At 41.9% G+C, this 16,019-nt stretch overlaps 1 long non-coding RNA gene across 1 annotated transcript; it reads right to left on the bottom strand.

Moving 5' to 3' along the window:
* Nucleotides 1-3,345: 3,345 nt before the first annotated feature.
* On the bottom strand, nt 3,346-15,808 carry Gm34756. The gene is made up of 3 exons (XR_383403.2): nt 15,700-15,808; nt 9,752-9,791; nt 3,346-3,645 (listed from the first exon to the last, which is right to left on the bottom strand). It is a non-coding gene; the product is annotated as a predicted gene, 34756 (long non-coding RNA).
* Nucleotides 15,809-16,019: the final 211 nt, after the last annotated feature.

Raw genomic sequence — 16,019 nt, 5'->3', positions numbered from 1 at the left:
GTCCCCACCCTGGGTGCACAGCTTCTGTTGAAGCCACTGAGAACTCTGGGTCTTCCTGAAGCCTCTTATTTAATTCTTTTTTTCTTTTTTGAGACAGGGTTTCTCTCTATAGCCCTGGCTGTCCTGGAACTTACTTTGTAGACCAGGCTGGCCTTGAACTCAGAAATCCACCTGCCTCTGCCTCCCAAGTGCTGGGATTAAAGGCATGCGCCACCACCGCCCGGCTTATTTAAATGCTTATTTGTGATTTAAAATCCATCAGGTATTTTTGCTTGTATTGAAACCAGGGCCGACAGTGATTGCTTCATGGCCAATTTATGGTTAGCTGGACTTTCCTCACACAGCTCCATGATGCTTGTGTGTTCAGTTCCGTGGTGAATGGAAATTTATGAATGAGAGAAGCTATGTTAACTCCTTGGCTAGTTCCTTCTCTCCCTTAAAGTCGAGTCCCTCAAAGACTAGCTCTATATTGTCTGCTTAACTGTGTTCCTCCATCTACCTTTAACCTGCTGGTTTGGTTTTGTCTATAGTACTCTGGAAGAACCACTTTGTTAAGGGTACTAATGACCTACTACTGTGTACAGCAGAAGTCCAAGAATCTTTTCCAGTTCCTGCTCTTCTTGACCATTCCTTGCATTTCTCAATGACCTTACAGCTCTCTCCTTTCCACTTTGTGGGTCTCTGGTCATTAATTTCCTTTGGCATCCCTCCAGGCTGTCCCTTTTTCTGTTCACTTCTTAAATTCTTTTCCAGTTGTCACTTTTTACACCATTTCCCATGGCTTCCCTTGGTTTCCTCTGTGCCTGCTCATTCAGGCTATTTACTACCAAGGCGACTCAACATGCACGAGGAGGTTTCCAAATCATTTTTTTCTAGCACTAAGATCTGGAAAACTTAGCTCATTGTTTCTTTCCGTGTCAACCCTGCATCAGTTTCTGGACTTCTGAACAAATCACTAAGCAGTCCTCAAATGTTGAAGGCTGTTTAGTGATAACCATTGCCTTCGGTGTTCCCTCTGGCTCTGGCTTCAGTGTTCTTGGTCCTTTTATCTTACTATGGTTAGTGCATCCAACCCAAGCCTTTGTCAATAAGAACCTCTTTTCAGCATCCAAACTCCATCCTGAGCTAGTTGCAAGTCAATCCTGTATCTGGCATGAACTTTCTTGAAAGTATCTCTAGTATGTATTATTTTTGTCATAAATAATAGGTCATTAGTTCCCTTAACAAAGTATTTGTTTGTACAGCCATTTCCCTCTTCTGGATTCATGATCTGTATCTTGTCTCAATTGTTTTTATAGCCCCAGATCCTATCATAGTACCTAGTCCTTAGTAGGTGCAAGTTAGCCATCTGTGCAGCAAATCTAAAGCTATTAAAGTAGAACACCCCAATTAAGAATTAACGTATGGTCCTCACGTGGAAGAAGATTGTGGTGGCAGAAGAAGTCATAGGTGACAGCATCTATAAAATTAGTATCTCCTCTATGTTTTTGCTTTTATCTCTAGATTTTCCAAGCAAAATAGATAAAGACGTCTTGAATCCAATCAGCTACTCTTGCTCTAGTTCTGGGCTGAGTAAGTAGATTGGTATTACTTAGCTTCTGAAGTATTTCTGCCAAAGGGAGAAAACAGAATGGAGAGCCCAGCCTTTGAGAAGTGATTCTCATTGTAAAGGAAGCAATTGCCATTTAATCCCTTGGGGCATGTTTAGAAGTGGTTGACTTCCTAACGTCTTATCATCCCAAGATGTCCTGATAACCCTGGTCTGGTCACCAGAGCTGAGATAGAGACCTGGAGGAAGTTCTGTCAACCTTGCCTGTCTCCTTACTGAATTGCCTCAAACCCAAGCCACACCTCATGCTCTTTGTGGGACTTGCTAAGAAAAGCATTTATAATGTGTTTTCATCAAAGAACTAAGCAGGGAAGCCTAGGGCTTGTTTGACTTCCCCCTAATATTATATAATTGGATTATCTCTGATCTCCCTGGGAGGTGCTTCCAGGCAGGGGGAGAGTGGTGCCTCTCTAGTACTTGCTGTTGAATATTAGTTCCCTCAGAGATAAAATGGAGTGTGAAGAGGCATTAAAAGGATAATGAGGGAAGGATGGGAATAAGCACATGAACCCAGGGATTTGATATTTAGCAATGGGTGAAAGGTAGTTGGAGAGTAACATGAAACAAATGAAGAGATGCTGATGCTGAAAAGAGGCGCATGTAGGGCAGTTGCCAGGAACTTAGGAAACGGGGGTGTCAAATAGTTGTAAAAATGTCCAGTTTCCCCCCAATTACAACTACAAAGTATATCTGTCCATGCCTGTTGTCTTAGTTATGGTTTTACTGCTGTGAACAGACACCATGACCAAGGCAACTCTTATAAAGATAACATTTAATTGGGGCTGGCTTTCAGATTGAGAGGTTCAGCCCATTATCATGAAGGTGGGAACATGGAAGCATCCAGGCAGGCATGGTGCAGGAGGAGCTAAGAGTTCTACATCTTCATCTGAAGGCTGCTAGAAGACTGGCTTCCAGGTAGCTAGAATGAGCCCATGCCCATAGACACACCTACTCCAACAAGGCCTCACCTCCTAATAGTGTCACTTCCTGGGCCAAGCGTATACAAACCATCATACTTGTGATTCTGAGCATCGGATTTGACCAGGGGGCTTTTCTGCTAAGGGCCATCCCCTGGGTTATGTAATAAGGTCCCTTTACTTTTCTTATTTGACCTGGGTCTCTAATCCAATAAGTCTAGTAAGATTGATCCAAATATGTATTAAATCTACTGTGTGCCAATCCATGTGCCAAGGACACAGCAAAGAGGGACCGTTGACTAAGTTCACAGACTTCTTTGGTAGAGTGGAAGAAAATGCTATGCACCCATGTCATTAGAACAAAGAAGGACATCAAATCCAGCCTGGTGTGGTGAATGCCTGCCTGTGAATTCAGCCTCTAGGAAGGGTCAAGTGGAAGAAGCATGAGATCAGCCTGGGAAAGACAGCTTTCTTGAAATCAAAGAAGGAAGGGGGTGGGGAGGAATGAAAGACCGGAGGGAGGGAAAGAAGGAAAGACATGAACAGTGTCAGAGGGAGTTCTCAAATTCTCTTCTTTGATTTGTACAGGTCCCTTAGGAGAAAAGAATCAATTTATCTGGAAAACAGTAATCAATCCACTTGTGCTTAAGGTTTCCTAAATACCAAAGATTTTGTGTGAACTCCCAGTGAATCCATTTAGCAAATGAAGTCACTGAACCATCAGGAAGGACTAAGCATATTGAAACAATCAACACAGTGCTACCCGATAATGGGAGCTGAGCCTTAACAACACAATGAAACAGGTAACTGCTCTGACCCTAGCCTTCCAGGATAGAGCTCTAGTGCTCTTTCCTGGGTTTAATGATAGTCAAAACCAAACATTCGGAGGTCACTTCATTGCTATATGCAGCTACTTCTGTCTGCCAGGAAGGAATTAGCTCCCAAACCTCCTGCGGCAGGCATCAAAGTTTGGGAAAGAGACAAGAGTTTACAGGAGTGGACTTCATCTCAGAACTTCCACCAAGAGAGTGATGTCGTTCAGAGGTTGGGTAAAGCAGTCCGTCTTCCTGGGCTTGGTTCTGAACCTATGAAATGCAGATCTCCTGATGCCAGCTCTCCCTGTGAAGGCAGGAAGAGATCATGCAAATGAGGCAACTGGGAAACTAAGTTTTAAAAAGTAAGGACAGCTTGCTGACAGGAGACTGATATAGCTGTCTCCTGAGAGGCTTTGCCCGTGCCTGACTAATACAGAAGTGGATGCTCACAGTCATCCATTAGACGAAGCACAGGACTCCCAATGAAGGAGCTAGAGAAAGTACCCAAGGAGCTGAAGGGGTTTGCAGCCCTCTAGGAGGAACAACAATATGAACTAACCAGTACCCCCAGAGCTCCCAGGGACTAAACCACCAACCAAAGAGTACACATGAAGGGACCCATGGCTCTAGCTGCATATGTAGCAGAGGATGGCCTAGTTGGTCATCAATGGGAAGAGAGGCCCTTGGTCCTGTGAAGGTTCTATGTCCCAGTATAGGGGAATGCCTGGGCCACGAAATGGGAGTGGGTGGGCTGGGGGTCAGGGGGAGTGGGGGAGAGGATTTTCGGAGGGGAAACTAGGAAAGGGGATAACATTTGAAATGTAAATAAAGAAAATGTCTAATTAAAAGCAAATTAATTAATTAAAAAAGAAATCTCTGTTATAATAAAGTGGCAGAAAACTTTAAAAACTAATAAAAAGTAAGGACAGGTGGTGATATGGCTGTTACTTGTTAAAGTGTTATGAAGAGAAAATAGAATTCAAACTCTGGACTATTGGATGTTTAACAGTTTACACTTCAAATATCAAACGAATCTCATACTGGTAAATTGATTTAGAGATCACTTAAAACCACATTAAAAACCAAAACCAAAGCCTAGTCCTTTCTTCAAGGTGTGTATTTAAAGGGATAGCCCTATGGAGGTTTCCGGGCTTTGGGGATTTCTAGAGTTCTCACTGGTGCTAAGGGGAAGCTCTTATAAGAGGCTTGCTTGACTAATTAGCCAGTCTTCACTAACTCAGTTGTCCAGACAGAACCCACCTTGATGGTGGACAGCTCAAAGCAGAATGAGAATCTGGTCTGTGGGAAAAGGTCCAGCCGGACTCACCCCACTTTCCATAAGTGAGTGAGTGTCTGAGAAGCAACTTCTTCCAAAGACTAAAGAGTTTCTTTTAACTATAAGTAAAAAAAAAACCAAACCAAACAACCAAACAACCAAACAAACACCATACCCCAAGTACTGATTACCACAGCAAGGATGGTCTTTATCTGATTCACTGGCCTATAGAAAGGGAGGGATCTTAAAAGTCCCACACCAGATGTAGACTCCTCACAGAAGGCCTCTCTCTGGTACATTTCTGACATATCTCAGATTTTTTTTCACTTTTACCTTGTGTTAGAAGAAGCCGCCTTAGAGTCAAAGCCTCCTACACGGGTGACCCCATGGAGGCACGTAAGTTTTTATCATAAGGACACCTGGCCCTCACTGGACCAGCATTTTCCACAGCCTCTTTCTGCTGAGGTCTCTGCTTGCTTGCCGAGGCTTCGGGAGCCCTCCTGGCTTGGTTTCCCTTGCAAGGCTCTTGCCAGCACCTGTGAGCCCTCACCCCCAGAGACGGATGGCTAATGAGCTAATTACCCCAAACCCAAAAATGTCAACTGTAAACAAATGAGAGCTGTGTTTATAATCAATCAGTTTTATGACCTTCTGATGGCGATGATATCAGCCACGTTTACACTGGAGACAGCGCTCATTCGCTGGCCAGCAGCTGGCCGCTTCTGTTGCTTCAGAGTGGAGGATGATGTGGCCCATTAATGGCAGCATTTGCACCGAAAGGAATGTGACTTTGGCCAAATGGGCAAACCCTAGTCCTCAAGACTGCCAAATAAATTATTTTTCAAAACCTTAAAGTCAGCCTGGATGGTTTTCAAATAACCGTGGTCTTGGGTTGGGGGTGGGGGTGGGGGTGGGGGGAACTATACTTTCCCCAAATGATAAAATCCTGAGTATGTTCCTTCTGAGCTGTAACTTGATATGTAAATGATTTGAAGACAGTGGGAGACACTGATCCTAAGCAGGATGAGGAAAGAGCATGGGAGAAGCAGGGGCTCAGGCTTATCTGGGCACAGCACAGAGAAGAGCTTAGCCCCTCTCCTTTAGGGAATGACCTTCGCCATGTTACCCTTCCTGCCCCAGCCTAGCTCCTCCACCCAGAGATTAGAAGAATATGTCTCAGTGGCCTTTGCCTACAGAACACTTTGTGATCCTTAGACCAGCAGGATTCATGCAATGTGTAAATATCATAAAATGTGGCAGGAGACATGTTTACACCAAGCTGTGGTTTCTGATCAAAGCCAAAACAGTTGGGTCCTTGAATGAAAACTTCTGGCTGCACATGTGAGATTTGCAAGTGCCCTTGGCACCTATAAAATGCGATTTGTGAGGTGCTGAACAATGTCCGGGGGGTCTCCAGAGCCTGCTCTTTTGGCACCAGAACCCTTTCAAATCTAGTCTTGCCAACGTGTGGAGATGTGGGTGCACCAACTTTGCTTGCATTCTGGGTACAAAGGATTTGCCAGTCAAGCCCCGAGTGCATTGGTGCCCCAAACACCTTGCCCTTCATTTAGAGACCCCTTGCCCCTGCCCCATGGAAATCCCAAGCCATCTGTTTCTCATTCGTTTACACTTTGCTCATCATAAGGTTGGTTTTAGATGGATTTCTTTGTTTTCATTTCAAGAGAACTTTAGGAATACAGAATGGGGTGGTGTGTGTGTGTGTGTGTGTGTGTGTGTGTGTGTGTGTGTGTGTGTATAAGACTGATGCCAAGTTTTCTCTACCCAGGTTCTAGCACTTCTTAGACCACTTACTTGATGATACTTGGCTTTATTCCCAAGCTTCCCCATGTTCCAGATTCTGTAATTTTTTAAAATTTATTTTTTTTTTATTTTTTAAGGAAAAGAAAGAGAGAATCTATTTTCTTTCCTGTCCACTAGCAGGAACCTGGAAGGCAGCAAGTATGCTTGCTCAGGGTTTGGGGACAGAACAATCATTCTCCTTTCTTCTAAGGACTTTATTGCTTTGTTTTGTTTTGTTTTGTTTTGTTTTTCTTCTTCTTAGTTTTAAACGTGAGTGACTAAAAATTATTTATTCCATTGACTTTAGACAATAGGGATATCCTAGTCTCCCTGCTCCCCATCCCTTTGTCAAATATTCCTAAATAATGAATATTTGTGAATTGTCAGAAGAGTAAATGCTATTGACTTTCTGGCTTTGGGAAGTAATAATCCTTAAGACAGCCTTTTCTCCTTAGCTTAGTTAAATGAGCACTTCTAGGCATTTTAAGTGCTGGCAATGCCTTTCGTCCATGGGTGCATACTTGCTCATTTTTTTGAAGTAGAAATAAAGGTAGATTACATCCTGTCTCTCTTGTCACAAGGTCAGATGGCCCATTGTTGACACCATCCTCAAGACAAGACTGTAGGAGAGTGGTAAGGAATATCTCGTTTAAAGTATAACATGCTACAGCTTGCGTGCTGTGTGTGTGTTCTAAACTGCAACAGCTCCTTATGTGGAGATCTAAGTGGTTAACGTTGCTGAGTTACCAAATTCTGATAGAATGAATCTTTGGTACTATTAATTGAGAACTCAAAATGTCCACTAACAATTACTAACCATGTGACAATGAGAGTCCCATATAACTTGTAAATGGTTTTCATTTCACATGGTGACAACTTTACATTTTGACATGTTTTCTAGACAGGAGAGTAACAGTTGGATATATAAAATCTAATGAATTGTGAGGAAAACCTTGTTACTATGGTTACTAAAAAAGGTTCAGAATGGCTTCTGAGCTGTGACCTTAAATGCTAATTGATTGGCTGGCATTCTGAACAAGTATTGAGAACCCGTACTTGGGATGGGTCTTTGTTGAAATCTTGGATCAAGGCTTTGTACTAATGAGAGCAAACTGTTGAGCCTCCCCCCACCCCTGATTTTTTTCTTTTTCTTTTTTGAGACAGGGTTTATCTTTGTTGCCTAGGCTACCCTGGAAATAGCTCTCTGGACCAGGTTGGCCTCAGACTCAAATCAACCTTCCTCTGGCTCCCAAGTTCTGGGATTAAAGGACTGTAATCATCTCTTTAGCCTCTTTTATGTGGAAGGCATGGCCATGTTGCCTAGTCTGGCTATAGGTTGGTTGGTAACTAACACTTTCAATGATGTAATACCCAGCTGTGCTAACCTCAAGATGTAGCTGGACTGGAGTAAAAATGAGCACAATTAGCTTTTATGAACTGGCACAGGTGGGCCCCAACAGTCCACAAATAGCACCCCACTTCTAGGTTATTGGAGTATGTGAAGTGCTTAGTAGTATACACTGCAATGTACTTGGTCTCCTTGATTATAAGATATATCAATTATATTAAAAAGCATCATTTCAGAATGAGATTTTTAAGGAAAAATACATTTACTGGTTATATTCACTACTTCAGAAATAGAATTGAAAATCCCACCTTGTTTCTGAGCAAATAGGGTTTTATGTTCTAAACCCTCCCCTAGTGTGCAGGTAGGAAGCTGCAGCTCTTAGCTCATCAGCTCATTGAGATGTGCTCTCTCGATGGCTGATACCCTGGACACCTTCAGTTTACGTTCAGAAAGTCTCTCTGCCATGCCATGTTAGTCTCCCAAGGCTATCATAACAGTACCAGAGACAGATGGATGCTTTTTACAATAAAAATTTACTTCCAATAGTTCTGCAGGCTGAAAATCTGAGGTCACAAGGCATCATGAACAAAGTTCCTTCTGAGGTTTTAGTTAATTCCAGTGGTAGTCAAGTTAACAAGGAAAAATAGCGATCACAGATATCAATTCTGCTAGATGAGTCCTCTAAAATGTGAACTTTGAAGAAACACAATTCCAATTACTATCAAACCTTTTTAGGCTATGTATTTGGTTATTCTTTGCTGTGTGTGTGTGTGTGTGTGTGTGTGTGTGTGTGTGTGTGTGTGTGTGTGTCTACCATAACAAATGTGTAACTTGAAGCATCAGAAATCTCTTCTCTGGTGGTTCTCCAGGTCAAGAATTCAACATCAGATGTCATTAGAGCCCAGAAGGCTAAGGGGAAGAAAGGTTTCTCTCCAGCCTGTGGTAGCCCCAGGTAATGCTTGGCTTGTGGCAATGTATCTGAGACTTTTCCTTTCATCTTCTGGCCTTTCTTGTGACTTTTGAAGGCAGGAGTCACTGGACTTACAGCATGCTCGGTTACATCATGATGACCTTACTTGATGGTCCTTAGTATCCACAAAGACACCCTCCCAACCCCACAAAAGACAACATTTGCAAGTTCCTAGTAGCCATCTCTTTTTAGGGGATGAGGGGAGGAAAGCACAGTTCAACCTATGACAGGCTTATGAGTTCATCTAATAAAATAAACAAGACAAGATTCACAGTTATTAGTGTCCATGACACTATGAGGGGAATTTTGCTTTTTTATAAGCTTTTCCTATATTCAAATCATCTCATACCAGCTTTGGTAGAAATAGCTAGTTGGCCTTCAAATACATATGTCCCTTTTTCTGTAATGTCAAGTTGTGCAAGGTTGGAGCCTCCTATCTGGGAACTTCCACTTCCTGACTCCTTTGAATTTTGGTGTGGCCATTACTAAGCTTCAGAGGATGGCCTGTGGATGCCAGTGTTGCATATTAACTACTCTGTTAGTTGCACTTTGTACTCTGAGAGACTATGCCTTGGTTGTGCTCTCCTCATCTTTCATGGCAGCCTTAGGGAAAGCCTTGTGACAATTATGCCTTCAGAAGATGAAAGGAGACGGGATCCCTGAGTCATCACTTTTTAGAGAGCTACTCAGAACAAATGGCCATTAATGAATATCCTAATGAGACCACATGGATAAAAATTAAACTTTTATAATGTTGAGCCACTGAGATTTGGGGATCATCTGTTGTTATAGCAGTTAGCTTATCCTGACTCATACTTTAGCTAATACAGTATATGCACAATAACACCCATTTTTACATCAAAATTATACTATTCATTCAGAAGATATCACCGTGTTATCCTGCCAAGCAAGATCTGACCACCAAATGTCATTGGCTAGAAGAAAACTTTGAATATCACAAATTGATCTAACCTGAATATACTATAAAGAAACATTAACTGTTTTACATAACTTACCTTAATCTTCCAAGGACCAGAACCTTGCTTGGACCTATCCCTAGAAGATAAGAAAGAATTAATAGCAATATTAATCAGGTATTTAATAATTAGAGAAGAATGGTGCTGGGAGAAAGACTCTGACTTTAAAAGCAGGCAGATGAGTTTGTACTTCATTTCCTACTACATTATTTTTTTCTGTGTGGCTTGTATAAGTTATTGAAGATTTAGCTTTCTGTATTTATAGAGAGGAGGAAAGTGATACTGACGTCATAATGCTACTATGCAGACTGAATAATGAAAGGATTTGAGTGGTAGGTATATGGCTCAGGTAATGATTATGGTGATTTGCCACCATGGTTACTCTATAATTGGTGAATTGGTGTATACTTTCTGAGAATACCTGGAACAGCTTAGGTTTCTACCACCTTCTGGCTTGGCTTGGTGTTTGCAACATCTAGCTTAACAGGCAAGATCACATCTTCCAGCATATTGGTTGGGTTTAAACAAGCTGGAAAAGATGCCTTAACCTAGCCACCACCCTATGCCTTTGCTTCAAGAAAATGGACAGCCTTTATGGACACACCCTACCCAGCAAATGACTAATAAGAGGTTCCAGAATTCCCAGAATGCAGTATAGGAGGATATATAAAACCGTGAGAGTCAAATTGAATTTTCAGTTTAGTAATATATTTTAAGGGCATTCATTTACTTATTTAAGGGGCCAGAGGTGTGCCATGCTGCATGTGATGGTCAGAGGACAACTAGCAAGAGTCAGCTCTCTCTTCCTACTATGGGGATCACACTTGGGTCATCAGACTCAATGGCAAGTGCTTTGCTGACAAAACCATCTCACCAGCCTAATTGAGCATTGTTTTACATGTGCTTTTATCATTTCTATTTTGGCCCTAGATGGAACTGTGAGTCCGATGAGCACCTCTGTTGATTCATTTAGTGTTTTGTACATTTTTCATCCACTATATTGTCTCGAATGCTAAGCATATAGTAGCTGATTAATAAGAATCTGTCTTAGATAGGGCTTCATTGCTGTGAAGAGACACCATGACCAAAGCAACTCTTATAGAACCAAACATTTAATTGGAGTTGGCTTACAGTTTCAGAGGTTCAGTCCATTAGTATCATGGTGGGAAGCATGGCATTGTGCAGGCAGCCTTAGTGCTGAAAGAGCCAAGATCTCTCCATTATGATCCAAAGGCAGCCAAGAAGAGACTATCTCCCATAATGGACATAAGAGACCTCAAAGCCCACCTACAAAAAGCTACACACTCCTTCCAAGAAGGCCTCACCTATTCCAATAAAACCACACCCACCTAATAGTGTCACTCTCTGTAGTCAAGTATTGAAACACATGAGTCTATGGGGGCTAAATCTATTCAAACCACCACAGCATCATTAATATAGAGAGACAGAACTGGGGCAGGGGTGCACTTCAGAGCTGGTTCAGAGGTTAAGAGAACTTGATACTCTTCCAGAGGACCTGGGTTCAGTTCTCAGCACGACATAGCAGCTTACAACCATTTGTAACTCTAGTTATAGGGTATTCAACACAGTGGTTTCTATGGACACCAGGAACATACATATGTGTAGACAAATACATACATAAAATAAAAATGTCTTCAAAAACTAACAAAAAATAATATAGACATGAATCAAACACAAATACAAAGACTTCTTAGGTTTAAAGCTATGTTATAGCCCAGATAGGCCTGATAAGAACTCACTCCATTAATCAACTGAAAAGATATTTTTTCCCAACAAACCCTAGCACCCTCAGAACTTTGCAAGGCACTGTCCCCAACTATTATTTGCCATCTGCCTAGGAACTCACTCAAGTGTATAGTTCTCTGATCATCAATGCTACTGGAATGGTGTCTCTGGGAATGGTCTATACTCTAGAGAGCAGTGGTTCTCAGCCTTCCTAATGCAGTGACGCTTTAATACAGTTGCTCATGCTGTAGTGATCCCCAACCATAAAATTATTTTGTTGCTACTGAATAGCTGTAATTTTGCTACTGTTAAGAATCACAATGTAAATATCTGCTTTACAGGATGTATGCTACCTTTGCTGGAGTCGTGGCCCACAGGTTGAGAACCACTGTTATAGAGGAATAATTCCTGTGTAGTAAAAGAGTGAAGACATCTCATCAGATACTTTATAAGGTCATTGTGACTCAAGCAGGGACAAGTGGTGTGCTTTAGGGGATTGGAAATACTTGTTATAGGGACAGTACTGTATTTTGAGGTCTCTGAAATTGTTGTTTTGTACTGAAGAGATTTCAGGAAAGCAGACACAAAGTTTGTCTAGATCAAGATTCAGTTAGGCATACAGCAGAATTAGCCCAGGGCCTGGCACACCATCCTGAGCCTGGCACACCATGGCTGCTTGGGTTTGGGTTTGGGTTTCTTACTAGTGAGAATTATATCACTTTGTGTTTGCACACTACCTACATTTCTATTGCGAATGAGAGAAGTAAAGATCCTTTTCCTCTTACACTACTATGTTCTCAGCCGGAGCCACTATAATAAAAGAAAATGTAACAATAGAAAAATCATAAAATGTATTAATATGAAATTTGTACCACATAAGAGCCTTTCACAAGGAAATGAAGACCTAAGTTGTTAAGCCTTAGGTTTTTACACTAGGCTGGATGCCAAGTAGGAAGTCATGGGGACGTGATGGGTGGAGAAGGCATGAGCTGAAGCGGCAAACTGAGGACGTCTTTTCAAGGCCTGTTCATTCAGATACATCTGAGAATCCCTCAACTTCATTGGTTAGGATGCTCCTTTCTCATGGGTATAAGAAGTATGTACTCCTTGCAGAAGAGTCTCGTGTGATTCCTTGGGGAAGGTCAGATCCATACACTTACAGTTTCTTCAATTCCTTCAGCCTGAAATGCACAGCTTTCTAAGATGCTGTCTTTTGAGATAGTATATACAGCCCCACAGCTCTCGGGGGTGGTAATGGTCATGGTCTGTTCAATGCTGGCTCCAGATGTTACCCTTGCCTAGTAGGAGCTTCTGATGAGCTCAACTGTGCCCCATGTCTGTCTCCCCAAATTCATGTTAAGAACCCTAATTCCCGGTACCTCAAAAACAAATACAGCATTTAGCCACAGATCCTTTAAAGATGTAATTAAGGTTAAATGAGGTTGGAAGACCTTGCCTCAATATAGCCAGTGCTCTTATAGGAGGGGTAGTTTGGGATACATAAAGACATGAGGATATATCTGTAGAGAGAACATCTTTGTAAAGAGGCTACATATTAGAGGCCATATGCAAGCCAAGGAGAGAGGCTTCAGAAGATAGCAATCCAACTGATTTCTTGACCTTTGACTTCTAGACTTCAGAGCTCTGAGAAAATAAGTTGATGTTTGGACCACTGAGATTGTAGTGTTTTGGGATGGCTGCCCTAGAGAACGATTACAGAACTACGTCATAAGGGGCAACCTGCATCTGGTGACTGGTCCAGTGGAGATTCCAAGGCCTTAAACACTAACTTCTCTTTAGAACATCTCTAAAGGGCTAATGCGGAATCCTTGCCAACCTTGTCGAAGGCCTAAAGGTTCCACCTTTTTCTCTGCCAACAACATATTCCCGTGAGTCACTGAAAGTGTTCTATAGTGAACTTCCTTCACAGAAATCTCTCAGAATCTGTCTTCTACGAAGCCTGGACTCTGGCAGATGGCATCAGGATTGGTTAGTAAGCACTCTCTACAAATAAGATTTGAGAGTATGATCGGCATGGCCTGGCTAGTAATGAGACTCCATTTGTGGGATCTCCATTGGTAGCAGGTGGAGGCAGCTGGTCCCTGGGATGCTCTTCTGAGACTCTCATTAATTGTAAATGACAGTGTAGTGGTGTAGTGATGTCTCTGATGTCTAAGAAGTTCGGAGAAAAGGGGAGACCAGAGATGAGAGCAAAGGAGTTGAACATCTTGCTAAAGCCAGTGGAATGTTGAGGTAGGGTGAAGGTTATAGAATGTAGCTAGTGCGTGGGAAACACTGAGCAAGGGTTCAGGACTCAAGAACCACTTCAAAAGAGCTCCAGAGTAGGTTGGAATTTCCATCTCACAGGTCAGTGGAGTAAGACTCTAGATTTACAGAGTCGAGATTCTTGACAGCTGAGACCCCTTTTAGCCCATGGGGCCTCTCTACTAAAGCCATTGCTGGATGCCTAAGCAAAAGGACCTCTCTGTGATGCTTGGTGTAACACCTAGGTGGGGATTGTAGGATGTAATGCAAACATTGAAGAGAAAAGAAAATTTGGCCTTTGTCTCATGTTATATATAAGAGTTAAGTTGAAATGGGATCATAGATCTAAACATAAACGCTACAACTGTAGAGACTGGCAAGGCGGCTAAGCGGTTAAAAGTACTTGTTGCTCTTCCAGAGGACCTAGGTTCAGTTCCTAGCACCCACATAGCAGCTCATAACCATACTTAAACTCTAACTCTAGGAGTTCTGATTCTCTCTTCTGACCTCGGAGCACCAGGCTCGAACATGGTACACAGACATGCATGCTTATGTGCAAAACACATGTAAGGATTTAATAAATAGATCTTAAGAAGTTTAACATGCAGCTACAAAATTGCTATGCACACACAGTACAAAACAAAAGATTCCTTGTGACTTTCAATTGGGCAAAGATTGTTTTTTTTTAGGTAGAATATAAAAAGTATTGATTTAAATAGAAAAGTGGTTATAAATTAGATGTTATCAAATTTAAAGGTCTTTTTCTCAAAACCTAAAAATCTAGCAACACTGTATGAAACAACAAAGAGAAACCAGACTGAGAGGAAACACCTGGACAGCAGCTGTCTGGTAAAGGACTTGTACCCAGGGGATCTGAGGAACGCTGGCTCACAAGAGGACAAACTCTCAGTAAAAAGTGGACAGAAGATTGGAACAGATTCTTCATCAAAGACAACATTTGTATGGCAACACCCACTTTTTGCCATGATACTTCCATTTACTGTATGCCCAGAAACAACGGAACCAAAGGATCACAGATTGGAACATCAAAATTTGTGATCTAATAAAAAAACAAAACACACCAACAACCTTTTTCTTTCCCTGGTTGATTTTCTCGAGTGTTTTGTCCTAATAGCAGAAAAGTGAAGACTATATGGGAAGGAATTGACCACTAAGGGTGCAAAGGAACTTTGGGGGATGATAGAAATGATCTAAATCTTAGTGGTATTTTCATGTTGGGACCTACAAAAACATACTGTATATTAAGAAGGGAGTAAAGATCATTGTATAAGTTAGATCTCAATGTCAATTAAAATCTAAAATCCGTACAAATCTAAAAATTTATGAAGCCAGTATACGGCTGAACTAAACTTCATAGCCAGAAGCCACAGCCAGGTCCCCAGGGAGAAGCAGACCCTTTACATACTCAGCAAAAGTGAGTTTCTTCATAAGCGATTTCTTCGTGAATGAAGAAAAAAATCTTGTGAGCATTGCAAAGCTGTTAGACATGGTATGCAGTAAACTGGAACTAGCTGAGATCTGCAAGACTATTATGACTGCCCTGTTAGAGAGGCAGAGTCTGGAGACCAGGCAATCTTGGAGCTGTGACCTATGCTACCTTCCTGGACTCACTGGACTCAGAAATCTACACAGTAGCCACTTGTTCAATTCTTGGATGTATACTTGGAGTAGAATGACATGGTATTTGGCTGAGCCCCATATTAAGCTTCTTGACCTCCCTGGTAAGAAGAATTGAACTGGGAATAATCCAGTAGAGGCCCCTGAAACCCCTGCTCCTAGCCAAGTCACCAAGGGAAAACAGAATTTTGGGTCAGAGAGAATAGTAGAGATTGGTGTCATTGTAAGGCTCCAGATCATGGTCTCCAGTGATCCTTGTATAATTTACATGCCCAATCCCTTCAAAGCAAGAATGTGTGGGTAAAATTATCAGCTTATCTAGTTTCTACCAGACTCACCAAGTCTTAAATCGGGACATGGTAACACCCCTCCAGATGAATAGGTAAGAGCTGATATTGAGGAAGATAAGAGGGCACAATTGGGCTGTAAACAACTCCCACATCATCTATCACAACCCTTTTACTTTTCTCACCTTGCACCTGTGGTCTCATACATGGTCTATTATGACTCGTTATGACCAGTTGACACAGAAAGCAAACTCCAAGCTTGCTTGTGGATGACTTAAAATACAGGTCTATGGGGGAGGGGTCTTTCTGGAGAACACGGTTTTGGATAGTGTCATGTAGCTTTCTCTTTGGGTGGTAAGTGAATTGTCCAA

Source organism: Mus musculus, chromosome 14, assembly GCF_000001635.26.
Source record: "Mus musculus strain C57BL/6J chromosome 14, GRCm38.p6 C57BL/6J".
Taxonomy (NCBI): Eukaryota; Metazoa; Chordata; class Mammalia; order Rodentia; family Muridae; genus Mus; species Mus musculus.
This window is presented reverse-complemented; position numbering and strand designations above follow the sequence as displayed.